Source organism: Eulemur rufifrons, chromosome 8, assembly GCF_041146395.1.
Source record: "Eulemur rufifrons isolate Redbay chromosome 8, OSU_ERuf_1, whole genome shotgun sequence".
Lineage (NCBI taxonomy): Eukaryota > Metazoa > Chordata > Mammalia > Primates > Lemuridae > Eulemur > Eulemur rufifrons.
In genome coordinates this window covers 95,326,218-95,352,991 of record NC_090990.1, presented here as the reverse complement: position 1 = coordinate 95,352,991, position 26,774 = coordinate 95,326,218, and the positions used below count along the sequence as shown (strand labels likewise).

Here is a 26,774-nt window from a genome sequence, read left to right as displayed (position 1 = left end):
CTTTATATATTTTTTTTATTCTTATTTCAGCATATTGTGGGGGTACAAAAGTTTAGGTTACGTATATTGCCCTTGCCACCCCCACCCCCCCCACCCCCGAGTCAGAGCTTCAAACGTGTTCATTACCCTGACAGTGCGCATCGCACTAATTATGTATGTATGCACCCATCCCCTCCCCCACCCACATCTGCCCGACACCCGATCAATGCTATTCCCAAACGTGCTCTTAGGTGATGATCAGTGAAACCAATTTGATGGTGAGTACATGTGGTGCTTATTCCTCCATTCTTGGGATACTTCACTTAGTAGAATGGGTTCCAACTCTAAAGGACAAATCTTAAAGGTCACCTGCTAGCCTAGTAGCGCTATCCCAGGTTCGGGATATCATGGACCCGTGCGTTTTCCAACAAGAAAATAGATGAAGAGACTAACTAGAGTTGGTTTGGAGTTTTTGTTTGTGTCTTCCTTTCTTGCAAAATCAAAACTTAAAAAAAAAAAAACTAAACATCTACCATAATCATTTCACAGAAAAAGGAAATTTTCAACCACCAAATAGGAAAGGGATCATTTCAAAATAAATATAAAACTTTAGACTGAATAAATCCAGTTTCACAGAAAGACTCACTACATTGTCCTTAATTTTCTCATTTTGCCACAAATTAGTGAAAATTTACTACAGATTGCATTCGAGACTAAATAAAATGATTTAGTCAAATGATGCTTCAAACTTCCTGTATCATTCCTGTTCTGATGTCATCCTTCACTTCTTAAATCCTCCCTTCAGCTGTAATGGAATTGATCAGGTCCTCCTCAGTGATGTCATATAGCACTAATTATACTGCAATTCTTAGGAAAAGATTGTGAATCTCTTTTTTGCGAAGCTAATATTTTCTATCTTTGTAGCTTCAAGGTACTGATTTACACAGAATACTCAAATATATTGACAGAAGAAAGTAAAATAGCACCCCAAGAAGAAAAGCTCCAAATTTATACTTCTTTTAGTACTTTCTTTTACTGATTCTAAGACACATTTTTTTCATATTTTGATATCTTTAATATCACTATGCATCTCATCCTTAGTGTTATTAATACATAAATCATGGAACAACCTACCATTGACAGCATCTACTAGACAAAAACGGTAGATCTATTTTAGGGACATTGCCCCTTCTAACACCGTCATCCCAAATCAGCGACTGTGTCCCGGTGATTCCACCTCCCACTTCCTCTTGAATCTGTTCTCACACCACCTCCTCCAAATCCCACTGCCCTTGATATTTGTTTAGTTCAGATCTAGGTCAGTTTGGATGCTTTCAGCTGTGACTGATAGAAAACCCACCTCAAAGTAGCTTAACCAAAGAGCAAATATGTCACTTCATGAAATCAGAAATCTAGAGAGAGAGCAGGCTCAGGGCTTGGGGGACTCAGCAGCTTCTCCATGTCTCAAGGACCTAGACTCTTTCAGCCTCTCTACCTTGGCTTCATCTTGTGTCTGAGGACGAGATGGTTATTGGTGTTCCTGGCACCATCTACAAGACAAGGGAGAAGAGGGATCATCTCTTCCTGTGGCTCCTCTTTCAGAAAAAGCAAGCTTTGCTCACAGACCTCCGGCACACTTTTCCTCATGTCTCGTTGGCCAGAGATGGTCACATGCTGTGCTAGTTTTCTAGGGCTGCCATAACAAAATACCACACACAGGTTGGCTTAAACAACAGAAATTTATTTTCTCACAGTTCTGGAAGCTAGAAGTCCAAGATCAACATGTTGGCAGGTCTCTCTCCTTGGCTTACAGATGGCCACTTCCTCTCTGTGTCCTCACATGGTCTTTGCTGTGTGCATTTTAGATTTGGATTGTTCACACGTCTGAAAGCAATAATGAGCCCATTGCCAATGGTCAGTCCAATGGTATGGATGCCTGGCACTAGCCCTCTCCACCTTTCTCTTCCCCTCTTTGGGTCTCATGTGCATTTTAGATCAACTTCCCTAATAATAGGAATGAGGTAGAGGAATTAAGAGGACAACTGTAGAACCAGCAAGGAATGTTACAGCATTGGCAGTGAAGAGATCTGGAGGAAAGTGAGAGAAATGTTAGGAATTAGCAATTGCAGCCAACTGACATTTCTACTATATTGCAGCCTAAATTGGAATTGAGGGGTGCACCAGAGTTTGAGGTTAGGTTTTGTGTAGTGACAAGCTGGAAATTGTTGGGAGATGGGGGAGTGTTGATAAGAACATTAAAAAAGGGGAATAGACAATTGCTTTTAATGGACTATTGCATTTTGTGGATTTAGATTCATCATCAATGGTCAGTCCATGTCTGAGTAATTCAAATTGTACCTGAGGCAAAAAAAACTAAAACAAAAACTAAAAAACTTGATAGAATATGTGCAGCCTGAGAGACAACAGTATGGAAGAAACCCCTCCCCCACCACCTCACTCCAGCCCAGCACCTGCACTTCCAACTCACTTGGTTATGTTTTGTTCTTTAAAACAAAGAAAGCCTTATTGTAGAAATCAACACACATACTGAATTGGATTAGAGACTTAAATATACAGTTTAATGAATTACAAAAAGGCAAATACCTGTGTCATTATCATCCTGGTCAAGAAATAAAACTTTGCCAGCACCCCAGAAGCTTCCCATATGTTCCGTCCACATTACAAACCTCTCCCTTTCCCCTAAAGTAATCACTAGCCTTATGGTAATCATCACTTCCTTGTGCCCAGCCGCATTGTTTTAAGTCTTACGGATTTATAAAACATTTTGAAGTCCAGTAGAGCAAGGCCTCCTACTTTGTTCTTCTTCAAAAGTTTCTCAGTTATTCTTGGTCTTTTGCCTTTATATAAAATTTGTAACTCTACTTATACACATACGTACACACACACACACACACACACACTCGGGATTTTATTGAAATTACACTGAATATATAAATCATTTTGGAAAGAACTCATGCCTATAAAATATTTTATGTGGCATGTTTCCCCATTTATTTGGATTTTCATTGTTTTCTCATAATTATATCTTATAGCTTCCATAAGGATTTTGTGCATCTTTTGTTCTATTTATTTCTAAGTATTTGACATTTTTGATGCAACTGTAAATGCTATCTTTTTAAATTTCATTTTCTAATTGTTTGATGTTTCTATACAGAAATACAACTGATTTTTGCCTATAATTCCAGGAGGCCAAGGCGGGAGGATCACTTGAAGCTAGAAGTCCAAGACCAGCCTGAGCAACATAACGAGATCCCATCTCTACAAAAAAATTAAAAAGAAATTCTCCAGGTGTGGTGATGCACACCTGTAGTCCTGCCTACTTGGGAAGCTGAGGCAGAAGGATCATTTGAGCTATGATTGCTCCATTGCACTCCAGAGCCCAGGCAACAAAGCAAGATCCTATCTCTGAATACCAAAAAAAGAGAGAGAGAGAGAGAAAAAGAAAAAGAAATACAACTTATTTTCATGTTGACTTTGCAATCAGAAAACATTCTCTTTTTTACTCATACTAATGTTGATCTGTAGATTATTTTGTATTTTCTACATAGCAACTATATCATCTGAAAAATTATAGCTATTATTTCCTCCTTACCAATTTCTTTGGTAACAAACCAATGCCTTTTGGTTTGTTTCTTTCCCTACTATACTCCTGCTACCTTTAGTGTAATGTGGAATATCAGAGAAGAAAAGACAGTATCTTTCCTTCCCTTCACAAAGGGAAAGATTTCAATGTTATAATTAAATATAATTACAATTAAATATGATGTTACTGTACTTTTTTATGAATAACCTTTATCAGATTAAGAAATTCCCTTCTTATACTAGTTTTTAGCATGAGCAAATGCTCAAAATATTCATAAATGGATGTTTTATCATGAATGTATGTCAAATTTCATCTATCATCTTTTTTACATGTATCAAGATTCGATGTACTCTTTTTATCCTATTACTTGCAATTAAAGAAAGTTACATTAATTATTAATTGATTTTTTAATGTTTTGTTGTTTTGTTCTTTGTGGGGAGGGTTGGGTTGTTTGTTTGTTTGTTTGTTTGTTGAGACAGAGTCGCACTCTGTTGCCTGGGCTATAGTGCAGTGGCATGACCATAGCTCATTGCAACCTCAAACTCCTGAGCTCAAGGGATCCTCCTGCCTCTCAGCCTCAAGAGTAGCTGGGACTACAGGTGCATGCCACTATACCTGGCTAATATTCTATTTTTTGTAGAAATGTGGTCTCTCATTATGTTGCTCAGGCTGGTCTAGAGCTCCTGGCCTCAAGCAATCCTCCTGTCTCAGCCTCCCAAAGTGCTAGGATTACAGGTGAGACACAACATGCTCAGCCTCATTTTCTAATGTTGAAGCAACCTTGCATTCTTGGGATAAACTCAACTTGGCAATCACAGATTCATGTATATATATATATATGAATGCAGTTTGACAATATTTATTTAGAATCTGTGCATCTACATTTATGCATGAGATTGGTCTTTTATTTTCTTTTCTCATATTCTTTTGTCAGGTTTTTTTTTTTTTTTTTTTGGTTTTTTTTTTTTTTTTTTTTTTGAGACCGAGTCTCACTCTGTTGCCCAGCTAATTTCTTTCTATTTTTTTAGTAGAGACAGGGTCTCACTCATGCTCAGGCTGGTCTCGGACTCCTTACCTCTAGTGATCCACCTGCCTCAGCCTCCCAGAGTGCTAGGATACAGGCGTGAGCCACCGCACCCAGCCAGCTTACTGTTTTTCAACTTTACGATGGCATTCAGTAGAAACTATACTTGGATTACCCATACAACCATTCTATTTTTAATTTTCAATACAGTATGTAATAAATTACATGAGATATTCAACACTTTATTATAAAATAGGCTTTGTGTTACATGATTTGCCCAACTGTGGGCTAATGTAACTATTCTGAACACGTTTAAGGCCAGGCTAAGCTACGGTGTTCAGCAGGTTAGGTATATTAAATGCATTTTCAACTTACACCATTTTCAACTTATGATGGGTTTATTGGGACATAATTCCATCTTAAGTCAAGCAGCATCTACATGTCTTAGCTTTCCAGCATGTGAGGATTTTCCTCACAATGAAGAAAAGCAGTTACTTTTCTTCATTGATTTCTAGCATGATTACATTGTGATCACAGAACACACTTTGAATGATTTCAATCATTTAATATCTGTTAAGCCTTGTTATGACCTAGTGTAGAGTAAATATTTTGTAAGTGTCCTATCAGTGTCCAAAAAGGATGGATATTTGGTAGTGCTCTATGTATGTCCACTAGGTCAAATTTGTTCATAATGCTATTAATATTTGAATCTACTGCATCTATACAGGTTTTTTGTCCACTTGCTATATTAATTACTGAGAGAAGTATGTTAAAATCTCCCACTACAGTTTTGGATTTATATATTTTTCTTTGTAGTTCTGACAATTTTTGCTTTTTTTACTTTGAAACTATATTTTTGGTACATAGAAATTTAGAATTGCCATATTCCTGAGGATTTAATTTTTCATTATATAAAATAACTCTCTTTATAACTAGGTTATAAGTAGTTCAATGAAAACTTCCAACCATTGGAAATGCTGGAAAGGCAACATACAGAAGTCTGCTTTTAAGAAATCTTAAAGCACAGACACAGCAAAGGAGCCCATGACCTCAGCTTTCTGCAGCACAAAAATGGGCAATTCTCGGGAAGTTGCTCAGGGGCATCGTTAAGTCACCATCATCACCATTAATCTCAGAAGTCTACAACACTGAGAGCACACTGGAGTTCTAGCTCTACCAAGTTTTTTTAAAATGAGAATGGGTCCAATTTTTTTTGTTTTGCCAAGTGAAAACATATTTTAAATCAACTATAACAATGATTTCACAAAAGAAAATATATGTTAATGACAGCAGAGGAAACCCATAGTCTCAAACTAAATATAAATTGTTAGCTTAAATAAATTTAGTTTTATGAAAAATATTTTTCTCATTTTGCTATAAACCAATGCAAATTCATTGGGGGTCAGGAGGAGGCTCATTCTACAGTAGCACTGGTCCTCAGGCTGCATTTTGACTCACTGATCCAGTACAAACTCCTTCTGATGCTTCAATACCTGCTCCATCATTCCAGTCCCAGTGTCATTCCTCAGTCCCCTGAGCATACATGTTACTCACTCCTCTCTTCCCTCACCAGTGGAATGGATCACTTCCTCCTAGGTGTTGCATCAACCCTGTAGTGTGTTATCTTAACATAATAGTGTAAACTTTTCACTGTTTACAGTCTTTCACAGCAGTTCTTAGGAAAAGGTTTATGAGGCACTATATCTGTTAAGCTAATACTTTCTATATTTGTAAATAAAAAGTATTGAATTATTGATACATATTTCCAGATACATTAACAAAAGGAAATAGAACTGTGTCCAAGTCTAAGACAAATATTCAAATAAAATGTATACCTCCTATAACACTATATTTAACACAGTAATATCTCTGATATTGACTGCACCTTCATTCAATGGCATGTCACAGTTTGTGTTTCATCTTGAGTGGCACATAAAATAATGGTGCATTTTATCAATGGCATCTTAGATTCAATGAAAAATCTAGCTCTGACATGAGCAGATAGTTGGTACACTGGAATGAGAACTTCCTGCGAGCCCGGAGACTTAAGCTCCAGTCCAGGATCTGGTCCTAGTTAGATCTGTGACATTAAGCAAACCACTCCATCCTTCTGCACTTCAGTTTCCATGTAAGTAAAATGTGGATAAAAAGTTCTACCTCACAGGATTGTTGTAAGGAGTGAAATGTCAGGAGCAACATGAGAATGTGTCCAAATATATGGAAAGCATGATTACCAGTAAGAAAGATGATTTCAAAAACCTTGAATTTGGCCGGGCGCGGTGGCTCACACTGTAATCCTAGCACTCTGGGAGACCGAGGCAGGAGGATCACTCAAGGTCAGGAGTTTGAGACCAGCTTGAGCAAAAGCGACACCCTGTCTCTACTAAAAATAGAAAGAAATTAGCTGGACAACTAAAAATATATATAGAAAAAATTAGCCAGGCATGGTGGAACATGCCTGCAGTACCAGCTACTCGGGAGGCTGAGGCAGGAGGATTGCTTGAGCCCAGGAGTTTGAGGTTGCTGTGAGCTAGGCTGATGCCACGGCACTCGAGTATGGGCAACAGAGCGAGACTCAGTCTCAAAAAAAAAAAGAAAACCTTGAATTCTCTTTTCCACCACTGCCATCAGCAGCTCACCTCAGCTGGGAGACCCAAAACTCAATCAATAACTGTGCATAGTGCCCGTATTTTATAAAAGGCTCTCTGCTATATACAAGGCATACTAGCACATTGTAAGCTTAGGAGAGGATTCAGAAGATACTTATTGAAAGAAAGAACACTTAAGTGTCTACAACGGCAAGAATAGACCTTAACCAGATCTAAAACCAGGGTCTGCTAGGGATGTGATGATTGACATAGAAGTCTTCAGGGTTTGGTATTCTAGCAGACTCTGCTAGAACCAAATTTCAAAATCAAAATTCCATTGGTTCGGGTTTCTTTTAATTTTGAAATCCTCATCACTCACAAGTTGAGACATTTCAAGTGAGCTTGGGCTACAATAAAGTTTCACTTTGAATAAAGGGGCACTCCTTTGTAAAGCAGGCATTCTGGCTACATCCTTTCGCTATTCAAAATCCTCTCAGGGTATCTTCTTGTTTAAATTCCCATTTACTGGTAGAATAGTGAGATAGAGCATCTGTTTTTCAGGGTGTTGTTTTTGTATTTGTTTTTTTGAGACAGAGTCTCACTCTGTTGCCTGGGCTATAGTACAGTGGGGCAATCATAGCTCCCGGCAGCCTCAGACTCCTGGGCTCAAGCCATCCTCCTGCCTCAGCCTCCTGAGTAGCTGGAACTGCAGGAGTGTACCACCATGCCTGGCTAATTTTTTATAGAGATGAGGTCTCACTATGTTGTCCAGGCTGTTCTCAGGTTCCCACTCTCAAGCTGTCTTCCTGTCTTGGCCTCCTAAAGTGTTGGGATTACAGGCATGAGCCACTGCAACTGGCTGAGTTAGAGCATCTTTTATGTTCACTACTAATTTGCATCTCCCAAAGTCAGTCTAGACTCAAATCTACTTCCAGAGATATCTTATTTTGGAGACACTATTAATTTGAAAAAGTATTTCCTTCATGGAATGCCTGCACCCTTCTTTTTGGGGGACTGAGTATAGTGGACCTTTGCCCCTTTTCTGGCTACCCCACACCAGGACACCTTGCCTCCTTTGGAGGACTCTCTCCCTCACCTTACATCATGTAAGATGGGAGAGAGACAGAGCCCCACCTCTAACTAAGGAAGCTGAAGGTGCCTGATTCTCCCTTGTACCCCTCTGACAGTTCATGATGCAAGCAGATGACCTTGGCTTGCTGCAATCAGGTGATGCAGCCCAAAATGTTAAACCTTGAGATAGAGAAGCAGAGTCAGAGTCATTCAATAATCACAACAGTGGTGGTAGCAACAGTAAACCAACCACAACCTCAGAGAGTCTGATAGTCACGGTGCCAGCAGCAGCATCCTGACAAGACTTGCTCTGTGACCAGCCATGGCTGTGTCCCCTGAAGCTCATCCACCTCTGAGTTCCAGCCCACTGTCCAAACCTAGGACACTAGCCTTCCCACCTCCCATTGATTCTAGAATAGCTCTGAGATTTTTAAATAAATTCCTTTCTGCCTCAGTTAATTGTGGGTGTGGGTGTGGGGGTGGGGGTGTGCGCGTGCGCGCGCGTGAGGAGAAGGAGAGAGACCTAAAAATCCCTGACTGTGAGAATAAAAACCTCAAAAGTAACCCCATTAGACAATATTTCCAGTCAAAATTTTATGGAAAACTGGACAAAAATGTGAAGCAATTGTACTGTATTATATATCTTAATCTTCTTCCTTAAGAGAACACTATAATTTCATTCTTATTTTAGAAAAAGAAAGAGTAGAGTAGTCCCCTCTTTTCCACAGGGGATACATTCCAAGACCCCCAGTGAAGGCCTGAAACCACAGATCATACCGAACCAACTAATAATAAAATAGAACAATTATAACAATATAGTGTAAGTAATGTGAGTGTGATATCTCTCTCTCTCTCTCGTACACACCATACACACACACACACACACACACACACACACAATATAATATTGTACTGTGCTCACCTATTTTCAGACAATGATTGACTAAAACTGAAACTTCAGGAAACGAAACCATGGATAAGGGAAGACTATTTGTATAAACCTGTGGATGCACAAAAAGCTGCAGCTTAGGCTCAAGCCAGCATTGCTAAGGGCGATTGTAACATCTCAAAATGGTCAGTGATAATCGTCCTCAGAAAATAACCACTGCAGCATAAATACAGGCCCTTATCACTACTACAAATGTATCGTATCATAGATTGAAATAAACATATGCACTCCACTTTGGCGAGTAAACTGCTTTTTTAAAAATCAAGATATATGAACAGAAGGGAGAAAATTTAAGATTATGTCACATAAATAGTAAAAACGGTGTATTTGGGCTGGGCGAGGTGGCTCACGTCTGTAATCCTAGCACTCTGGGAGGCCGAGGCTGGTGGATCCTTTGAGCTCAGGAGTTCGAGACCAGCCTGAGCAAGAGCGAGACCCTGTCTCTACTAAAAATAGAAAGAAATTAGCTGGATAACTAAAAATATATAGAAAAAATTAGCTGGGCATTGTGGCGCATGCCTGTAGTCCCAGCTACTCCAGAGGCTGAGGCAGAAGGATTGCTTGAGCCTAGGAGTTTGAGGTTGCTGTGAGCTAGGCTGACACCACGGCACTCTAGCCCAGGCAACAGAGTGAGACCTCTGTCTCAAAAAAAAAAAAAAAAAAGGTGTATTTGATCAGATATCGCTTTAAAAATAGGAATAGGCCAGGCAAGGTGGCTCACGCCTTTAATCATAGCACTCTGGGAGGCCAAGGCAGGATGATCATTTGCAGTCAGGATTTCGAGACCAGCTTGAGCAAGAGCAAGACCCTGTCTCTACTAAAAATAGAAAAAGTTAGCCAGGCATGGTGGTGCACACCTGTAGTCCCAGCTACTTGGGAGGCTGAGGCAGGAGGATCACTTGAGCCCAGGAGTTTGAGGTTGCTGTGAGCTAGGCTGATGCCACGGCACTCTAACTGGGGAAATAGAGTGAGACTCTGTCTCAAAAAATAAAATAAAATAAAAATGATAATAAAAATAGGAATGAGAGTGAGTAAAAGCACCCCTTGATGCCTCTCTTTCTCACACCCCACATCTGATTAGTCAGCCCTACCTTCAGAATAATCCTAACCTGACACTGCTCACAACTCCACTTTTGTCAGCCTTATCAGAGCCACTAGTGTCCCCTGCCCGGCTGCAGAACTGCTTCCTCACTGCTCTCTCTGCTTCTGCCCTTAGCAATCTCCAATATGTCCTCAACACAACAGCCAAAGCAATCCTGTTACATCAGGTTATTCTCCTACCCAAACCCCTCTGGGTAGGGGTTCCTGGCTTGCCCAGAAGGCCCATAAGACCTTCCACAATCTACCCCCACATTACTCATCACCTGCTACTCTCCTCCATGCTCATTTAGTTTCTGCTACCAGAGCCAACATGATGGCGAAGACAGTCCCACCTGGAGGACTTTGCTGTTGCTGTTCTTACCAAAAGCTTGGCACTTGTTCTCAGGATCACATCAGAAGAACAAGAACAAGTGGTTTGAAGAGAAGGAAATAGAAATTTATTACTCTGTCAGCAAAGGAGGAGGATGGAGACTCCCGTCTGCAATGCCATCATCCTAACAATAAGCAGAAATACAGAGCTTTTAAAGGGTGGGTTATCAGCTTCAGGCAATTGCTGTTCAACTATAGTTGATGATTCTAATCATCCTATCTCCGCTGAAGACCTGTGACTTCCACCTAGGACCTCCCTCCACCAGGTCTGGGCTGAGCCATCTCCTTTGGCACAAAGAACAAAAGACTTACCCTGCTCCTCCCAACCACAGGCCTGAGGTAGGGATGAAGGTTTTAGTTTTCAAAAATGAGTGGAGGATGTTTTAAAGAGACAGAAAATATTTTTGCCTTTTTTTTTCATGCCATTCCCTCTGTTACCTATTCCCCCCCTGTCAATTTTACCCTTCCATATCTATGGGAGGAGGGACAACATAGTCATCAAGCTACTTCCTGCTGATTTGAGGCAATGTTTCAGATGGAAGGTTTATGCTTACATATGCCATTGCAAAACTTTGGCGGTATATTTACCACAACTGATTGTGAAAAAAAGTCATAAGCAACAATTACAACAGTGAGGATTGCCAAGGCAAAATGAACTATCATCTTGTACACAATCTCTAATCAGGGCTGGGCTAGAAAGAAACATGGGACCTCTGAGTACAGAGCTATTACTTGCACTCTGTAGGTGATCTGAGAACTTCTGCAAATTCAGAAATCATACACAGCACTGAACAAGGTTTGGGATGACAAAGACAGATCAACAGAAGAGGCAATAGCCCAGGGAAATCCTCACAAAGGAGTTGTCTCTCCATCCTATAGACAGAGCCAATAATCAAAGAAACATTAGCAACAATATCAACATTTTCATTTTTCTCTTTTCCTGTAACAGATACTTTAGATCACCTAAAGGCTTGCCCTTCCACTGGGGGCATGGGTCCTTTTCTGACATGGGACTTCTCTTTGGTATGATGGACCCAAGGTTTTCATTTCTGACAATTTTGATGAGGTGTGAGTCATTAGAGGCACTTCATAGGGTCTCTTTTGCTTCTTTGTTTCCAACCGTGGTGGAGACCTGAAAGAGGCAAACTCATGCATAGTGGTTAGCACCTGCCCCACTCATTTGACCTATTGCTTTATGCAGTTTTCCTTACTCATGGCTATATTACCATACTTACCTTGGAGTGTTAGGAAGGGTCTCTTATAAGCTATTTCTTAAGGGCGTAACATAAGCCTGCTTCTGAGGGCTATCCTCATCCAGAGGAGGACAAGAGGTAATATCCTATCTGGATGCACGCAATTGTCATTCTAGATGTAGGACTCTACCTATTTGTTGGGTTACCTCCAATTCAAAAGAGTGTCCGTTATCACTTTGTATGGAGGAGGGGAGCCTCTGAACATCTTGACAACCTGTGGGATCATTGAGTCTACCATGTAGAAAAGGCTCACCAGGTTCCCACTGAGGCTCCACTCAAAGAAGTTCATGGGCGACCATAGGACAGTGTGCAGTAAATGCAGGAAGCAGCACCACCATGGAGTAGTCACCTGTGAAATGCTCAGGACTCCCTGGGCTCCTGAGTCCTGTCGACAATGGGACTGTCGGTCCAGAAACTGAGCCAATAGTTAGAAGCCAGGGCAGCAACAAGAAGGTGAGTCCCAGGACACGGACAGCTTGACCTTCCCTGTCTGAGCCTCATCTGTCTCCATAAGTTTCCACTTCTTGGCCTAAGATTTCTGCAGCTCAGCTATGCTTCTGTGGTGTCTACTGACACCCTTGCTGTAGGAGGAGGAGCTGCTGAGCTGCCTCCACAGCTGCCTGTCTCCCATGGGGATGTTCGGAGGCATGGGACTCCAGGCCCCCTCCTTTGCCATCTGAGTCCCAAACTTAAAAAAAAAAATCTTTACTTTCCTGGGGGCTTCTTGGTACCTGGAGTCCTGGCAGTGTTCTGTCTAGTGTCCTTTCTTTTTATAAAAAGCACATTAACTGTACATAAATTGTCTTCCTCTGGCTACAGAGTGACACCTGGCCAAATTGAGCTTTCTACTGGAGAGGCCATTCCCTCCCCTGAGTCATACCTTAGAGGGTGTAGGCCTGGAAAGTTCAAGTTGCACCCTCCCTGACTCCTCTCATGGCCCGGGTGGCGTTCACATAAGAAATTTTCTTAAGGACCCTGCTCCTGTTCTAGGCAAACACCAAAGGCAGATGGGAATTCTGCTGAGCACAGTATGCAGCTGCCTCAGGCGGGATCCACTCAGATGGTGGATGGCACTGCTTCCTGGATGCTGCTGACCTCTGGCCCTGGAACCTCCCTGCCCAACATGTTGAGCACACATGCCCCTGCAAGCGGTCAGGCAGCAAGTGTTTCTCCCTCTGCCCGGCTCTGTTTCCCCTCCCTCAGTGTCAAGATGGCTGTGGCAGGTGTTAGTTTGTCCTGGGCTGGATTCCATGTGGGGCTGTTTCGCTGGGCTGTTTCCCAGACCACTTCTAGCCTCTAGCAGGGGGCCAATCAATGCAAGCTTGAGTGCAGTCAAGCCTGTAGTGCCTTCTTCCAGATTGCCCCAACTGTGACAGGGACTGCAGCCGCTCCCCACCATGTCGTGCACACTTAGTGGTGGGGGCAGTCGGGCAACACGGTTCCTTCCTCACCTTCCCCATCACTCAGCAGGCTGCAATAGTCTGCAGTAGTCTAGACCCCTCCCCCACCGGGTCCGCCTCCAGGGCTGCAGTCCCACGCCGCAGCTTTGCCCCAGCCGGGAGCACAGCAGCAGACCCAGAACTGGGATGGTCCAGCTGTTTAACATCTTGTTAATATCCCACCAGTAGAGGTCTCTCTCATACCATTAACTTTATCCCAGATCTTTAACATTGTATTAGGTCATTAAATATGAAATGTCTGACCTCAAATAAATCAGACATTTCCTACCCAATAACCAAACACATATAGGATATTGTCCCCTTTACCTGACATTTCACAAAATAATTCCAGCTATAAGACAATATAATCAGGGTTGCATTTAACAGCCACTTCTCCTCACACTCCAGCACATATATTGGGTTACAATAATACCATTCTTTTTACACATAGGTTACCACTCAGCCAAAATTTTTCCCAAGGAGCTTTTAGATGGAATTTTCCTATGTTGCAACAAAACTTTACAAACAAACACAGACAATACAGGGAATCTCCAACACAAAATGCCACAGCCACCCAAATGGAAACCACAAATGGGAACTGAATTCTCAATTGGGAATCAGAATCTCCTAATCCAACGGGGAAACCAAAAACCAGTTTCTCTCAGACAAGAAGAACAACATCTCCCACCCTACCCCACCCCCTTTGGTCCCCTGGGAACCACAAATGGGATCTAAATCCAAACCAGGTCTCCACGTTCCTTCCACTAAACCTCCAGACTTCCACCCAAACAGTACCTCTCACCAACAGGGAGATCTGAACCCCACCCCTCTTATGGGTGGAAACAGGGTCTCAGCATCCATGGGAATGTTACTTACAAATGGCCATGACTGTCCCATCGCATCCCAAATCTGTTTCCTTCTCCTCAACTCAGTTCTGGTTGATTGAAGCTACAATCATTTGGGGAGAAAGAGATGGGACTTCTCCAGAGCTAAACTGGCCCCAGCAGCTAACGGGGGGAATCCTTTTCTTGCCCAAAAACTGGATACTCCTGCCCATGGCTTGACCCAGAGCTGCTCCCTGCCCCTTCCAGCAGTCACAGGGTGCCATTCTATTGGGAAGCTGATGGCCCATGCAGGGATACCCAAAATCTGTTACCAAAAGCTCGGCACTTGTCCTCAAGATCACATCAGAAGAACAAGAACAAATGGTTTGAGAAGAAGGAAAAGGAAGTTTATTACTTTGCTGGCAAAAGAGGATGATGGAGACTCCTGTCTGAAATGCCATCATCCTAATAATAACTAGAAATACAGAGCTTTTAAAGGGTGGGTTCTCAGCTTCAGGCAATTAGTGTTCAGCTATAGCTGATGATTCTGATTGTCCCATCTCTGCTAAAGACAATCCCCTGACCTCCACCCATAACCTCTCTCCACCAGGTTAGAGCAGAGCCATCCTGTGTAGCACAAAGAACAAAGGGTTTACCCTGCCTCTCCCAACCAATGGCCTGAGACAGGGATGCAGGGGTTAGTTCTCAAAAAGGAGTAGAGGATGTTTTAAAGAAACAGAAAATATTTTTGCTATTTTTTATGGACATTCCCTCTGTTACACTTTCCCCACTGTCAATATTTCCCTTCCATATCTATGGGAGGAAGGGTGACTGCTCTGTTACACTATTCTCTCTGTGTGGTTACATTCAACCCCAGGGCATTTTATGGCTCAATCCCTCACTTTCTTCAGATCTGTCCTCAGACGTCACTTTCTCAATGAAACCTTCTCTAAAGACCTATTAAGGTTACAAACCACCAGCACCCCCAAAATAGCTGTGTCCCTATTCTACTTTCTTTTTCTCCAGAGCACTTTTCAAAAGGTGACATTCTATTTACTTTACTTTTGTATATAGTACATTATATGTTTCCTGGTACTAGAATGCAATCTCCAGAAAGGCAGAAAGGCTTGCCTTTTTTGTTGCTATATCTCTAGCATCTAGAATATGTTCCAGCATATAATAGGCTCTCAATTAATGCTTGTAAAAAGAATGAACACATGAAAGAATGATTAGAAAACATTCATGAAGCCTGCCGTTAGTTCTATGGTAGCCACTAGAAGAATAGAAACAGAGTATGGAACTTTAAAACTAGTAGAGAGTAAAAACTGAATAATAAAACACAATTGTATTAGTTTCCTAGGGCTGCCATAACAAATTGCCACAAACTGGGTGGCTTGAAACAACAGAAATTGATTCTCTCACAATTCTGGAGGTTAGAAGTGCAAAATCAAGGTGTCAACAGGGCCATGATTTGTCCAAATATTCTAGGGGAGCATTTTTTTTCTTGTCTCTTCCTAGTTTCCAGTAGTTGTCAGCAATCCTTGGTATCTTCTGAGGAAATCATAACTCCATTCTCTGCCTCCATCTTCACATGGCCATCTTCCCTCTTATGTGGCTGTCTCTTCTCTCTTTTCTTCTTAAAAGGACACCAATCATATTGGATTTAGGGCCCACCTTAATCCAGTATAACCCCATCTTAACTAAATACATCTGCAAAAACTATTTCCAAATAAGCTCACATTCACAGGTACCTGAGATTAGGACTTCAACATATCTTTTTGGGGAACATGATTCAACCCACAAAAACAATCATCACCCTAGGTCTTGAATTATGTCTATAATTTGTCATATACAATGTCCAGCACTGCCATGGTCTGAATTTTATGTCCCTCAATAATTCATATGTCCAAATCTAATCCCCAATGTGAGAGTAGTAGAAGGTGGAGCCTTTGTGAGGTGATTACATCATGAGGTCAGAACCCTCATGAATGGGATTAGTGCCCTTGTAAAAGAGGCCCCAGAGAGATCCTGGACACCTTCCATCAGGTGTGGTTACAATGAGAAGACAGCTGTCTATGAGGAAGTGGGCCCTCACCAGACCCCCAAATCTGCACCATGATCTTGGACTTCCCAGTCTCCAGAACTGTGAGAGATAATCTTCTGTGGTTTATAAGCTTCCGAGTCTGTGGTATTTTGTTTTAGCAGCTTGAACAGACTAGGACAAACATCTAATCATAAATAATCTAGCATATGTGCAGGAAAAAGCAATGTGCCAAAACCCAGAGAAATAGCAGACAATAGTAACAAACCCACAAGACATCCAGACAATAGAGTTATCAGACATAGGCTCTATGTTTAATATGTTCAAAGCAATAACATAGAAGATAGAAATTTTAGCAAAGAACTGAAAATTATTATTAAAATTGTAATGTTAGAATGTGGAGTTTTAGCGCAAAAAGGCCCTATGTTTGAACAGAACTGATACAATTTAAGGGAAAGTGAGAGACTGTTAAACTGTCTAAAAACCATAATAGCCCTTGCAGGAACAAACACCTAACTTTGAATCATTTTAATTCTTGTAATTGGATTAGGGTGGTTGCTAAGTACTAGTGCCTCTGAGCACCTGCCAGGAGCAAAGATAAATCCTCTCTGGAAGACAGATGACATCATCCTCTCTGAAATTCCCAATTCATTACCAGCTGTTTCAATAACTATGACACACAAGAAATTCCTGCTTCCATTCCCCCTTCCCTTCGGTCCCTATGTGCAAATGATGTCAGACTCCTTCATTCTACTCAACCAGCTGGAATCATTAAATACAACTAAACCTATTCCTAAAATGCTCCATTATCCCTTGCATCCAGAATCAGAGGTAGTATCCACACTATTATGTCACTGCTGCAAGAAATTATAATTCTATCTAAATGCCCTAGAGATTTTCTAATTCTTTTAGTTAAAAATCAAAACAAATATGTTTACCACTATATTTAAGACCTCCAAACACTCAATGGAATGGTGTTGACTTTCTGGTTATTCTCCATCTGACCACTATATAATCAATCATCCATTCCATTTTCTGCTATACCCCAGTGGTAGGTAGGTGTTCCTTCTGCCTTTTTTCTACCCCTTTTTATCCTGCCAATCTTGTTTTATTTGCCATTAAATGTCAAAGTCTCCTGTATCCTTGGATACTAAAAGCCCATAATTATGTTTACAAATCCTTAAAAAAGATTTGGATAGTGTTATTTTGCCTGGATACTCCATGCTTTTTCAGTATGTAGATGATCTCTTACCAGCATCTTCCTAAATAGATGTCTATAAGCAAGACTCAATAATTTTACTCTTCTCTTATTCAAAAGAGTGGTAAGGCATCTAAGGAAAATAACAGTTATGTTTGACATAAGTCTATTACCTGTGACATATCTTCACATGCATCACCTCAATGACTCCTGAATAAAAAAATTCTCAAACTTCCAAGGACAACTGAAGTTTCACCATTATGTACCTTCTAAGGTATGGCCAGCCATTGTCAACAATAAACATTGAGATATTCTTCAACTGTTGACCTAAAATACAATTGACTTGTGCTTGGCTACCGGAAATAGAAGAATAATTTTTCCTCCTCAAATGGGACTTAGTCAGGTCTTCCTGATTAGGATAAGAGCTTTCCCTCTTTTGTCATGAGAAGAACAGAATTGAGTTAGGTGAGATAAGTCATAGACACAAGCAAAGAACTATGGTTTAATACAGGCCTTCTCTGGGCCTTAGGACAGCTGAGTGGTCCCCCTGCTTGTGTTCTGTAGCCACAGATGTAATTTGGAACAGGTAGAATTTACCTCTATATCTTTATCACAGGCTCTCTTTAGCTATAAATGTTCCTCCTCCTAAAGCCCAAACCTCAAAGCTATTCCAATGCTTATTTAACTAAATATGAAATGATACTCTCATATCCTGTCTTATATTAAACTTTGTCTCTTTGTTTCTAGTATTAGTAGATAGAGACTTTCACCATTATCCTTCAGTTTCTACAAACCTGACAAAGCCCAGAACTGATACTCAGGACAGCCTGCTTCAAAATTTATGAAGAAGGGTCCTACCAATCAGATACTCAAAGAAAAATGGCTTCGAGTGTGTCATCTGTTCTTAACATGAGGTACTGGAGCTTTCTCAGTCACTTTCTCTATATTCTGCCCAAGTGGCAGAGCATATTGCCCTTACTAAAGCAGGTTTCTTTGTTTCCCAAACTTCTGCTAAAATTTGTTCACAATTTAGTCTAAAATTTACACTAAGTAGCTCATAAGTATAGCAGTTGTGAGAACACCATGATTTCTTCACTTGTAGAGGAGCTAAAATTTCCAGTGGTCATTATGTATAAACTCTTTACAAGCATTGCAATTACCTCCTGATGTTGCCATTATAAAATATGTTGCTTTAAAGAACATATTATGAAATTATGATGGGAAAAGAAGCATTAGCTGTCCTTCCTCCACCTGACTAAGAATCCTCGACTTAGGTAGTGAAAGGCGAAGGATTTCCTGGCCTTGTACAATGGATACCTTGACCTCAAGATTTTAAATGTTGCCAGATAGTTCAAAGAGCTCTGACTCTTTCCTTACCTAAGATCAAAAACTGAGAAATAGGGCGGACATGGTGGCTCACACCTGTAATCCTAGCACTCTGGGAGGCCAAGGTGGGAGGATTGTTTCAGCTCAGGAGTTCGAGGCCAGCCTGAGAAAGAGTGAGACCCTGTCTCTACTAAAAAATAGAAAGAAATTTGGCTAGGCAACTAAAAATTTTAAAAAAAAAAATTACCCGGGAATAGTGGTACATGCCTGTAGTCCTAGCTACTTGAGAGGCTGAGGCAGGAGGATCACTTGAGCCCAGGAGTTTGAGGTTGCTGGGAGCCAAGCTGATGCCACGGCACTCTAGCCTGGGCAATAGAGCAAGACTCTGTCTCAAAAATAATAATAGGCCGGGCGCGGTGGCTCACGCCTGTAATCCTAGCACTCTGGGAGGCCGAGGCGGGTGGATCGCTCGAGGTCAGGAGTTCGAGACCAGCCTGAGCAAGAGCGAGACCCCGTCTCTACTAAAAATAGAAAGAAATTATATGGACAACTAAAAATATATATATACAAAAAATTAGCTGGGCATGGTGGCGCATGCCTGTAGTCCCAGCTACTCGGGAGGCTGAGGCAGTAGGATCGCTTAAGCCCAGGAGTTTGAGGTTGCTGTGAGCTAGACTGACGCCACGGCACTCACTCTAGCCCGGGCAACAGAGTGAGACTCTGTCTCAAAAAAAAAAAAAAAAATCCAAAAATAATAATAATAATAATTTTTTTTAAAAATTAAAAACTGAGAAATGCTAGAATTGAGTGAAACACAAAAGATACTCTCCAAAATCAAAAAGTAGTTGAACATATTTTAGTGTAATTTTTTGAGCAATGATAGATTCCCAAGATGTTTCAGGGAGATGTAAACTGCTGAATATGAATTTAATTTCATAAAACGAACAAAAACATTTGTCTTGATTACAAGTAAAAGTTTGCTGAAGGAGGATAGGTATTCAGGTTAAAGAAGATGACATTTTGTTCCAGCTAGTCACTCAGAACTTTCTTTCAGCAGATCTTTGCTGTGATCTATGTCACTTAAAGTGCATAAGAGCTGTTGTAGTTCAGAAATTTAGTATAACAGGCCAGGCTCACTCCTGTAATCCTAGCACTTTGGGAGACTGAGCCAGGAGGATCACTTGAGGCCAGGAGTTTGAGGTTGCAGTGAGCTATCATGATGCCACTGCACTCTACCCCAGGCAGTAGAGTGAGAACTTGTCTTAAAAAAAAACAAATAAATTCAATTACAAAAAGGAATAATAGTGATAACCTCTGGAGCAGAAATCTAGAGATCTGTGTTCAGTGGTGAAAGGGAGGTATACTTCTCATTGTGTATCTTTTTATACCTGTGGAATATTGCAACATATGCATGTATAAGCTAATGAAAATGAATGAAAAAATTTTAAACAAACCATATATTTCAAAAAATAAAGTAGACCAGCTGATAATGTTACCAAAAAACAAAAATAGACTGGCTGAGAACAAGCAATTCCAGATCCCAGGTTGCACCTCTGTTTAATTTTTTCCAACTAGCTCTCCTTGCAACATGATGTTGCCCTTCTCCTAGATCAAGCCCCAGATATTCAAGAAGGAAGTCTTGGTGACTAACAGGTTGTCTATTATCCACTAATTCCATGCCTGCTGCACATATTCTATGGTGTGTCCCACACTACCACTTGGTGGTGCCAAAAGATCTGTCCTGTCATATTGCTCCAGTAACATAAGGAGTGGTGAAAACACAAAAGTAAGAGAAAGAAATGTTGAGATAGTAAAAATAATCAGATATGATTGGTCCAAAAATGTTCTAGGGTAGCTTAGAACAACCTGCTAAAAATGAAAGGCAGTTCATTGCCTCCATTGAAATCCATTATAAATATTCAGATTGATTGTATTTAGATAACACAATATTGTTCATATGAATATGTTTGAGTAGTTATGTATACATATTTGGGATGGGTAAAAAACATACCTAACAAAACACTAACACATTACTATTAGCAAAAGGCATTAGAGAGATTTTGTTCACAGATTGGGATACATTTGTCTATGCATACAGTCTAACACACACTATATACTATAGACTAGATCATTAAGGGAGTTTGTCAACACCTGCAGGTTCAGCAACACCTTCATTGCCAACATCACCTAAAATTAATGCGTATTTTATTGGCTTTCTTTCCTATCCTATTTTGCTTCTCCATTCCTTCACCACAGTTTCCCAGGCCAACTCTCCCCAAAAATTATTTATACCCAATGCCTTGTCTGAGCATTCACCTCTGGAGGAACCCTAATTAAGACAATCTTGATATTTGGTAGTATAAGTTCCCTAAATTTTTCTTCTTCAGAATTGTCATCAGGGCTGGGCGCGGTGGCTCACGCCTATAATCCTAGCACTCTGGGAGGCCGAGGCAAGCAGATCATTTGAGCTCAGGAGTTTGAGACCAGCCTGAGCAAGAGTGAGACCCAGTCTCTACTAAAAAAAAAAAAATAGAAAGAAATTAGCTGGACAACTAAAAATATATAGAAAAAATTGGCCGGGCATGGTGGCACATGCCTGCAATCCCAGCTACTCGGGAGGCTGAGGCAGAAGGATTGCTTGAGCCCAGGAGTTTGAGGTTGCTGTGAGCTAGGCTGACACCATGGCACTCTAATCCAGACAACAGAGTAAGACTCTGTCTCAAAAAAAATTAAAAATAAAAAAAATTTAATTTAATTTAAAAAAAAAAGAAAATTGTCATCAGTATTCTTGGCTCTTTGCATTTCCATATAAATTTTAGAATTAGTTGAGATTTCAAAAATCTGCTCAGATTTTTATTAGGGTGGCATTGGGTCCAAAACAATTTGGCAGCATTAATATCCTTATAATAATGAGATTTCCAATCCATGAGCATGGTATATCTTTCCATTTATTTAGGTCTTCTTAAATTTCTCCTAGTAACGTTTTATAGATGTTTTTAGAGGTATTACTCATTGTTTATTAAATTTATTTCTTGTTATTTATTTTTGACATTGTAAATGGTGGAGTTTCTTTCGTTTTATTATCTAGTTGTTTGTTTCTGGGATGTATTGATATTCTTGTTTAATCTTTTAACCTTCCTAAATTCATTTCTTAATTCTAAAGTTTACAGAGCCTTTTGGATTTTCTACATATGTAATCAAGTATTTTCTTTTTCTCCCCTTCCTTCACTGGCTGAGATCTCTAGCACAATGTTGTCTATAAGCAGTATTATCAGCCATTTTTACCTAGTTCCTGATCTCTGAAGGAAAACTCAATTTCTTTATAAAGTATGATCTTTGCTGTTGTTTTCTGGAAGATACAATTTACCACAGGAATAACTTTCATCATATATGAGTTTTGAATTTCTTCAGGTTCTTTTTACACATCTACAAGATTTTCTTTTCTTTCATTCCGTCAGTGGAGTTAGTTACATTGATTGATTCCTTGTATTCCTGAAATAAACTCAACTTTATTATGATGTATTTTTTTTTTTTTTTTTTTTGAGACAGAGTCTCGCTCTGTTGCCCGGGCTAGAGTGAGTGCCGTGGCGTCAGTCTAGCTCACAGCAACCTCAAACTCCTGGGCTTAAGCGATCCTACTGCCTCAGCCTCCCAAGTAGCTGGGACTACAGGCATGCGCCACCATGCCCGGCTAATTTTTTGTATATATATATTTTAGTTGTCCATATAATTTCTTTCTATTTTTTTTTTTAGTAGAGACGGGGTCTCACTCTTGCTCAGGCTGTTCTCGAACTCCTGACCTCGAGCGATCCACCCGCCTCGGCCTCCCAGAGTGCTAGGATTACAGGCGTGAGCCACCGCGCCCGGCCTATGATGTATTTTTAATGTGTGGATTAGATTTGTTAATACCTTACTTAGGATGGTTGCATATACGGTCATGAGAGTGACTGGCTTGTAGTTATCCTGTTTTGTGATATCTGTCAGATTTTTGTATCAAGGGTATGCTGAGCGCACAGTTAGAGGCGCAGTCCACAAGACCACACTCACTTCTGACATCAACTGCAAGTTCAGGGTCTCCCAAGATCACCCTCAGTCTCCTGACATTAATTGCCGGCTTGGGGGTCCCCAAGACCACCCTTGTGTTTAATAATTCACTAGAAGGGCTCACAGAACTCACTGGAAGTTGTTATATACACAGTTATTGTCTTCCCTGCCCCCTCCCAAATGGCCAGAATGCACAGGCCTGGGAATCAAGGGAGTAGAAGTAAATGGCTCCTATTACAACTACACCAAACAATATCCTGAAGGAATTTTTGTTTCCCATTTCCACAACCTTAGGTTCAATAGGCTTGAAGGTCCAGGTGGGCTGGTGGGATTAGAAGAATGTTTCCACCATGGAATGCAGTTATGGTTCAATTGAAACCAAATTGAAACAATTTGGAAGCTGAGACCACACCCTGACCATTCTGGATTCCTTACACTAATGAACCAACAGGCAAAGAAGGGGCCACTGTACTTGCTGGGGAGATTAAATCTGGTTTCCCAGGGAAAACTGCATTGCTGCTACACAATGGAGATAAGGAAGGTGATGTCTTGAACCCTTTGCCAACATTCCTGGTCAATGAAAAAATGAGCAACAACCCAATAAATGTAGAACCACAGCTACGCAGATCCAGCAGGAATGAAGAACTGGGTTAAAGAACACTATCCAGTCAAAATGTTGGTAGAGGGTGATGGGAACAAGGAATGAGTAGTGGAAGAATGAACTACAGTTAAGAACTAAGGCCTTGGCCAGGCGCGGTGACTCACGCCTATAATCCTAGCACTCTGGGAGGCTGAAGTGGGTGGATCCTTTAAGCTCATGAGTTCAAGACCAGCCTGAGCAAGAGCAATACCCCATCTCTACTAAAAATAGAAAGAAATTAGCTGGACAACTAAAAATATATAGAAAAATTAGCCAGGCATGGTGGCACATGCCTGTAATCCCAGCTACTCGGGAGGCTGAGGCAGAAGGATCACTTGAGCCCAGGAGTTTGAGGTTGCTGTGAGCTAGGCTGACACCACGGCACTCTGGCCCAGGCAAGAGAGTGAGACTCTGTCTCAAAAAAAAAAAAAGAACTAAGGCCTCATGACCAGCTACAGAGGCAACAACTGTAGCAACTATGTTTTATGTTTATTTATTGCTTCCGCATTTTTCCCCTGCTACCTTCATGTGAAGACCATTGGTAGTGCCTGATGTATTGGGTTTCACACAAGGATGTGACTGCAATGATATCACCCTACAATGATATGAAAGCTAATGGGATGATGGTATGTCCTCTGCGTTGGAATCATGAATTTTTCACCAGGACAAAGGGAAAAATGGATGTTTATGGGCAAAAAGAGTGGACCATGTTGGATATTTTTCATTTGCCCTGCCGGATCTATTCCCTATCCTACTATGTTGCTCAGGGGGGTTGACCTTTATGGAATGCATTCATGAGCTCCCTTATCCTCTGGCTTCCAACTGTGTGCAAGCAATGAGAGGCACTGACAATAGATGTAAGGGCAGAAGGATAATGAAGGTAATTATACCCCAGCTCCCTTCCTGCTAGAGTGACATGAGTTGGCTACATCCCTCTTCCAAAGACTAAGCTCCTGTCTGGCAGACCTCTTCTACAGCTACTCTCTCCTGGGTTCCAGAAGCTGCTCTGTTCTCTTGCCCTTCCATCCTAGGGCTAGTAACTGCTCCCTACTGTGGGATACTGTGCAGGTCTCATTGGTTTCCCATAACCATACCGCAAACTTTGTAAAGAGTCTCCTTATTAAACTCTCCTCAGTTACCCTGTTTGAGTATACTATGCATTTCTTGTAGAACTCTGACATTAGAAGAGAGAGAGAAACAAGGTAGGAGGTAACAGAAGTGAACAGAAAAAGAGGGTGTCTGGGTCCATTTGTGCTGCTGTATAACAAAATATCTGAGACTAGGTAACTTATAAAGAACAGAAATTTATTTTCTCACGGCTCTGGAGGCTTGGCAGTCCAGGACTAAGGCACTAGCAGGTTAATATCTGGTGAGGCCAAGTATCTGCTTCCAAGATGGCACCTTGAACACTGAATCCTCTGGAGGGGATGACCGCTGTGTCCTCACACAATGGAAAAGACAAAGGGGAGAAGGGATGAATGCTGTGTGAAGCCTAATCCATTCATAAGGGAAGAGCCCTCGTGACTGAATCACCTCTTAAAGGCCCCACCACTTAATACTATCACAATGGTGATTAAGGTTCAACACAAGAATTTTGGGGAATACATTCAGACCATTGCAAAGCCAATAAAGGAGTGGGAATAAAAAGCAGAAATGAGTGTTTAAGGAAAAAAAGCAAATATACTCACAGTGGCCGTATCAATCAGGCTTAACCAAGAGCAACGATTGGACCTTCAGTTCACCCTGCAGCCAACAGCTACAGCCCAACCCCATGTGAGCCTAGCACCCTGAGCTGTAAATAGAGAGGCAGCAGCAGCAGGAGACCCCGATCAACTCTTCCCATACCGTCACCATAGTGACCTATGGACAGAGCTGGATGTGGCCAGTGTGTATTCCTCCATCATATGCTGACCTTGGCAAAGCTGCCAGAGGTACTTTCACCAAAAGATCTGGTGTAGGGTTGAAACTGGATGTGAAAACAAAGTCACACAGTGGCATGGAATTTTCAACCTCTGGTTCAGTTACTGGTAAATTTACTGGGACCTTGAGACCAAACACAAATAGTGTGAGTATGGTCTGACTTTTGTAGAAAAATGCAAAACTGAAAACACTCTGGGAACAGACTTGAGCCACAATTGAAGACTAGATTTGTCAAAGTTTGAAACTGATATTTGATACTCTCTTCTCATAAAACACAAGAAAGAATAGTAACAAAATCAAGTCTTTTTACAAGAGGGAATGTATAAATGTTGGTTGTGATGTTGACTTTCATTTAGCTGGACCTGCCATCCAGGCTGCAACTGTATTTGGCTTCATGAGGGCTGGCTTCTTGGGTACCAGATGATTTTTGACAGGTGACAAAGAAATAACTTTGTAGAGGACTACAGGACTGGGGACTTCCAGCTGCACACGAATGTCAATGATGGGACAGAATTTGGAAGATCGATTTATCAGAAGATGCCTGGAGATCTTGACACACCAGTACGCCTTACTTGGACATTAGGTACCAATTGCACTTGTTTTGACATTGCAGCTAAACACAAGTTGGGTCCCACTACCTCTATTTCTGCAAAAGTCAACAACTCTAGGTTAGTTGGAGCAGGCTATGCTCTGACTCTGAAGCCTGGGGACAGACGGGAAGAGCATTAATGCTGGAGGCCACAAACTAGGGCCACACACTTCAACTTAAGTTGAAGGCTTAATCCAGCTGAAGAAACCTCAAAGACCAAATGTCAGAAGATTTGTTCTTAATATACTTATAATATGTATCAATCATTTTCTTATTTTATGTACTTCCTGATGCTTTGCATCCGCAGGCCTTACTGACCCTGGAGGGACCACCAGTGCCAAGGAAAGCCAATTTCCAGATAGCAAACAAATCACTCTCCCCTCACCTCTAACCTTCTGCCTCCTGATCAATGCTGGTGCTTCCCTGTGTGGCCCTGTGTGGCCCTGTGTGGTGTGCCACGCCTCCTCTCCCAGGGGACAGTGAGTAAAAATGTCTTCCTTCATGACAGTCATTTTTGTGTCTATAGGTCTTACCACACCCGACTAAAATAAATCCCTGATACCCTTAAAACACAATATGACCAGCAGGCTCCTCCCTCCCCAAAAGGGTGATGAAAACAGAGGATGATCTCAACAAGAGCTGTATTCTAAGTATTAATTTCTTGTTAGCTTGTTTCCAGTTGAAATGGTTCTCTATCTGGTTACCAATGCTGTAATCATGCAGTCACCTGTATATATTTTTTTTTTTTTGAGATAGGATCTTGCTTTGTCACCCAGGCTGGGGTGCAGTGGCATCACCCTAGCTCACTGTAACCT

At 41.2% G+C, this 26,774-nt stretch overlaps 1 protein-coding gene and 1 pseudogene across 1 annotated transcript in view; one reads left to right on the top strand and one right to left on the bottom strand.

The window, feature by feature from the left end:
- LOC138389835 (intelectin-1-like) overlaps positions 1 to 25,181 on the bottom strand; it is a 32,445-nt gene extending 7,264 nt beyond the window's left edge. The window contains exon 1 of the mRNA XM_069478473.1: positions 25,139 to 25,181. The gene's annotated coding sequence lies outside the window, so the exon portion shown is untranslated. The remainder of the gene's footprint in view (positions 1 to 25,138) is intronic.
- LOC138390319 (voltage-dependent anion-selective channel protein 2 pseudogene) lies at positions 1,504 to 26,212 on the top strand (annotated as a pseudogene).
- Positions 26,213 to 26,774: the final 562 nt, after the last annotated feature.